Below are 5,461 nucleotides of genomic sequence, written 5' to 3' on the forward strand. Positions count from 1 at the left end.
CAGTTGAAAGATATTTGTCACTTAAAATACGTCACGATTCTACTCACACCACCTCAACTGTTGAGACTGGCAGAACAGTGACATGGCTGAATTCCGTATCAATTGATTGGAATTCTGGATGTTCCGGAATGACAATCGAGGGCCGGTACAGCAGTACAGGGAGATAACTCTTCCAGTCTTCTGGTCTCATTCCAGAATATAACTCCAATGTTAAACCCTTCCCATTTCTTGGCCTATAACATGCCTTTGAGAATTCATATGATCTCAATCTTTATAACCATATGTCACAGTCATATGATAAAAATATTGAAAGGGGTTGACCGTTTCTATTTTTTGCTGGGCGATCACCCAATTTCATGTCTGTTTACTTTCCGGTCCTTTCGCCTCAAAAACATGAATATCCACAAAAACCTTGCAGAAATTGGAAACACAGACACTATTCTTAGATTATAATCCAAAACGTCAACAAAAACATGAATATCCACAAAAACCTTGCAGAAATTGGAAACACAGACACTCTTCTTAGATTCTAATCCAAAACGTCAACAAAAATTGCCATCCTAAAGTGAGGAAAGGAAAATAATGAAATCAACTGGGCTGCTTAAGGTCCTAGTAATCTGTACCGACAATGTCGACGAAGACTTGCAGCGCGGATTGAATTGGGATTGGGGGTGGGGGTGGGGGGATAAAATTTTAATAATTATCCAGAAAACTCTTTCAGTTGTACATCATGTAAAATTTAATCAGTAAATAATAACATTTTGCTTCATAACAATAACAGAATTAATATTTATCGCCCTGACAATAACATAATTCATATTTATAATAACCATAAGACAATTCATATTTAACATCATGACTATAACACAATGTTTATCATCATGACAGTTAGACAATTCGTAATTATCATAATCACCATAAGACAATTCTTATTTCTCATCATGACAATAACACAATGCATATGTATCATAACAAAAATACGATAATTCAACATCTAAATCAACATGTAAAACACTTAAACATACATTATGCAAGAGCAAAATCGGCCTATTGTAGGTCTTTCTTTAGGCCTGAAATGTTATCTAAATTATTAATTAGACATTAATTAACTTATCCAGACCATAATCAGCTCTCGATGTCAAGGCTTGCCTGCGATATTTGTTGGATTACAGTCCGATTTGCTGCAAAACTTTCCTTCGTGATTAACGATTAAATGGATAATCAAGACTATTAGTTTTGTCTTATCGACTTCAGTAATGATGATCGAGGCTAAGCGGAACTTTCATCCGCTTAGTTCTCGGTTCATAGTAGATCAATTTGAATGAAATTTTCATCAAGTTGCCTTTACATTATGTAGTTTTTAACTATTATAGTGAGAACTGCCAACTCGTTATCTAATCTCCCATAATGTATCTTTAATTTATACAATATTTTATTCTATAAACTGAATTGGATTAAACAATAGACAAAAATCGATATAAGTTATCTGGAAACATCATAACATAGTAAATCATGCGTTTACAATAAACAATCGTGGATATATGTATATCGTCAGTGAGATACAACCATATATACATTTCTTGGAGTGTAATAAACATTTGATATAATAGACTACAGTAAGCCAATAGAAACTACATTAAATAACAATGATAAACAAAATTATATTATTGACTATAACAGTTAATTTAAAACAGTTATTTATATAATTACCTATTATTTTCATTAAAGCAAAAACAATCAAGTCCATGTACGAATTTACATTACAGCTAGCTTAAAGATACTTATGTAAGATTTAGATAAAGAGACACCCATTCTTGTTATAATAGTTCCAAAATAGATAAAATGATAAATAAATATATTGAAAATTTCAGTCAAATTACTTGATTATAGTATCTGAAGTTTTGGCAAGAAATAGCCTAAAGGGTCTCTCGATTATCAAGTACCATTGTTATGGTAATAAACATAGTCTTGATTTTCCATTTAGCGTTTAACGAAGATATGACAAACATTGTCTAATCCACACATCATCATAGATATGCGATGAACTAGAGAGTTGATTATGGGTTGGTCATGTGAATAAATGAATGTGTAATTACTAGTCAAAATAAAGATTTTCAATTGGCAGATTTAACTCTTACATAATGCATCTTTAAGTAACAGGAGAGATTATGTCTTTAACATACATATCTCCAGTAAGCAAATCGAGTAGAGCTCTGGTTAGGTCTGTAACCCCAGTCGTTTTTCACTACCATGTCATATCTAGCACTTGTTGTCGTTCGGTATCCGGTTATTATACCTACGTGTACACCATCCCCGATCACGTCTCCGATTCTTGGGATGTTCACGTTACTCCAGCAGTCATCTCCGGATAAGTATGACGAGCTGGGATTACCCCATTCGCCAGCACCGATGGGTCCGGAAAATCCCCACCACCTAGAATTTAAATAAAGGTGTAAAGAAAATTGATCAAAACGTATAGAGGGTGTGGGTTGGGTAGTATGAGATAACTTTGAGAATACTTAATGTTGTTTACTGATAACTCAAATGTCGGTCAACCAGTTAATTGTAGACAGCGTAAGTAGTGTATAGTGTATACATGTATATGCATCTTAATGCCATTAACAATGTTTATAATATTATCTGGGAGCCGCGATGCCTCAGTGAGAAATGTGTTGGCTTGCCAATATGGAGGTCCTATGGTCGAGAAAAATCATCAGGAATCTCTCTCTCTCTCTCTCTCTCTCTCTCTCTCTCTCTCTCTCTCTCTCACCTGTGAGGTACATCGCCACCTGCATTTTTCAGAACGTCAGCTACGAAGATATTGCATTTATTGGTGTTTGACCCTGTGGCATGTGAAGATGCGTAACTCCATTTTGTTGATCCGACGTGGCTGTCAGCCTCACTAGCTATTGCACCACCTGACAATGCGCTAATACCGCATATCTAAAATAACAATATATATATATATTCTTTAAAAATAACAAACTGAAGATTAATTGGTCTTCATATAAATTCATTACCAACCGGTTTCACAACATAGTGATCATCAGGGTAACTTATACATTGTGTTGCTGATGGTATAGCGTTAACAATGGCAAGGGGCGTGATTCATAGCGTCATACACAGTAAATGTGACGTCAACATGATTTCATGTTAGTTACAGTTTAATTTAGGGGTATATCCTTCAATGAAGAATCGTTCTTTGATTTTCCTCAGCTCTTCATTCTCAGTGCGCATTTTGTATATAGGACATAGTGTGAACTGGGGATTGTAATTCTTTGCGCATGCATCTATATGTGCGCTAAGGGGTATACATCTACAATATGGGGTTTTAATTTGTTGTTTATGTACTCGGACTCTTGCTCTCAATACATCCCCCGTTTGACCAATATATTCTTCGCCACAACCAGCGCATGTTATTTATCACCAGGAGTATTCATTGAGATATTTAAGAAGTTGTCTTTCTGCAATACCATCCTTCCTTTCTAAAAGTTCATCAAAAACGTCTGTGTCTTTTATGTCTATGGCTTGGAACACTCTGTTCCGGATCCATTCAATCGACATTTGGAACAAGAGACTCAAAGAACGCGACTAGACATATTCCACAAGTCATGTCAAATGATGACGCTATATTCTTATCTGGAGAGCATGCGCAATACATATCTTCGGTGTAGACTGGAATAACCAGACGCTAAAGATTGCCATTCAATTGAGACTTCGGGCGTATTTCGCCGAACATAATTGATTAGAGAGAGAGAGAGGGAGAGAGAGAGAGAGAGAGAGATGGGGTTTAACGTCCACTCGACATAAACTAGGTCATTTCGGGACTAACATATGGTTTAATTTTATTTCAATAATTCGCTTGCGCGTAGGGGTCTTTAGCAGTGGGAGAAAACCGGAGGACCCGGAGAAAACCCACGAGGTTGGAAACTGATTAGAAATTACAGTAAAAACAGAAACGGTTGAATGTAAATCAATTTATATACATTCACATTGCTATATTTTATGCGCTTTGCGACCCATTTGTGTCAATTTCTAGGTCCCAAATATTAGCGATTTAGCCCCTTTAAGGTTAGATGATTCAAATTATTTTATTCTGAGCGACGTTATTAGTGCTAGAAGATGAGGCGTAAATTATTTATTATCGTAGCAACGGTACTTGACAATCGAGACTAAGTCTAAATTATCTCTTTTTAAATTAAATTATTAAATGGCGACCGTGTTTCAATCCATTTAAATCTCTTCCTTATAAAGACCTGCAATGGGCAGATTTACCTCTTGCATATATGTTTAAACAAATTAGCATTTTACAATATAGCTCCGCTTGAGCTAAAAGATTTTCCAATGATTGACAATGGTAAAAATTAGATCTGACATCTTAGAAATGCTTACTCTCAGTCAAATTTTATTTGTAACGGTATCATCATATTTGAATATTTTAACTTTATTAAAAGCAGGAACAAGATAAGAAAAATAGCCCCACCCACGCCTCCACCTTGAAAATGTTGCCCTTATCCTTTGCGTTTTTTACTAAAGGTTAGTCCTGGATATTCTTTGATAACATTGTCGAAAAATCCAACATTAGTTTTCCCAAAGTTAGTCTATGTTTCTATAAAACATACGATGTCTAGAATGTTATCATTTGAAATAGGACCTTGTGCATTTTGCCATTACAAGAACAAGAATGTATTTAGAGATGTACAAGTTACAAGACTGAAACACGGTATAAGTCTAATCTGCATAGTTTCGTATTAAAATTCAAAATAAATTCATGCAGCCTTAGCTTAAAACCATAATGCATTCAAATCACAATTAAAGAATGTAAACTTACCGATTGTAGAATCAGACATATTGTAGAGAATATGGTCAGTTTCAGCATCTTGAACAGTGGTGTTGATAATACCTATACAGTAACTATAAAATTCTTTACCAAGAACTAGTATAGACGACCCCGTGTGTATTGAAATGGTAGTTCCCAATCTCCCTATTTATACCGATTGGCAACTATTAGACCCGGATACGATACCATAATAAATTCTACACAAACAACAATTATTCTGTGTTTTTCAGCAGTTTTCGCCAGATGTGTGTTTTGTTTATTCAGGTCAGGCATCATCCCGGATACTATATAGCCTTCACAAACAACTGACATAGACTTGATATATATTACAGTGATTTGTTGACCTGATTTTAAAACCAGGATGCAAATATTCGCAGATACATTTTCTCTCCAGATCTGCACTAAAAATAAAATGCGAAAACTAGATCACGCTGAAAAGTACCGAGGAACTTTCCCGACCAGCGGCTTAGTCACTAAGCCACCGTGGCTCGAAATTTTCTTAGAATAAAAAGTATTAACGTCTTTGTAATCACTTGGCCAAATTAAATTCATTTCTAATTTTCATCACGTTTTCAGGAGTAGTACATTTTTTAGTATTTTAGCGAAATTATATATTGCCCT

General features: G+C 35.1%; 1 long non-coding RNA gene across 1 annotated transcript; it reads right to left on the reverse strand.

The window, feature by feature from the left end:
- Positions 1-715: 715 nt before the first annotated feature.
- On the reverse strand, positions 716-4,992 carry LOC126814374 (uncharacterized). The gene is made up of 3 exons (XR_007677573.2): positions 4,832-4,992; positions 2,771-2,943; positions 716-2,433 (listed from the first exon to the last, which is right to left on the reverse strand). It is a non-coding gene; the product is annotated as an uncharacterized LOC126814374 (long non-coding RNA).
- Positions 4,993-5,461: the final 469 nt, after the last annotated feature.

Source organism: Patella vulgata, chromosome 1 (genome assembly GCF_932274485.2).
Source record: "Patella vulgata chromosome 1, xgPatVulg1.2, whole genome shotgun sequence".
In the NCBI taxonomy this organism is placed as follows: domain Eukaryota; kingdom Metazoa; phylum Mollusca; class Gastropoda; family Patellidae; genus Patella; species Patella vulgata.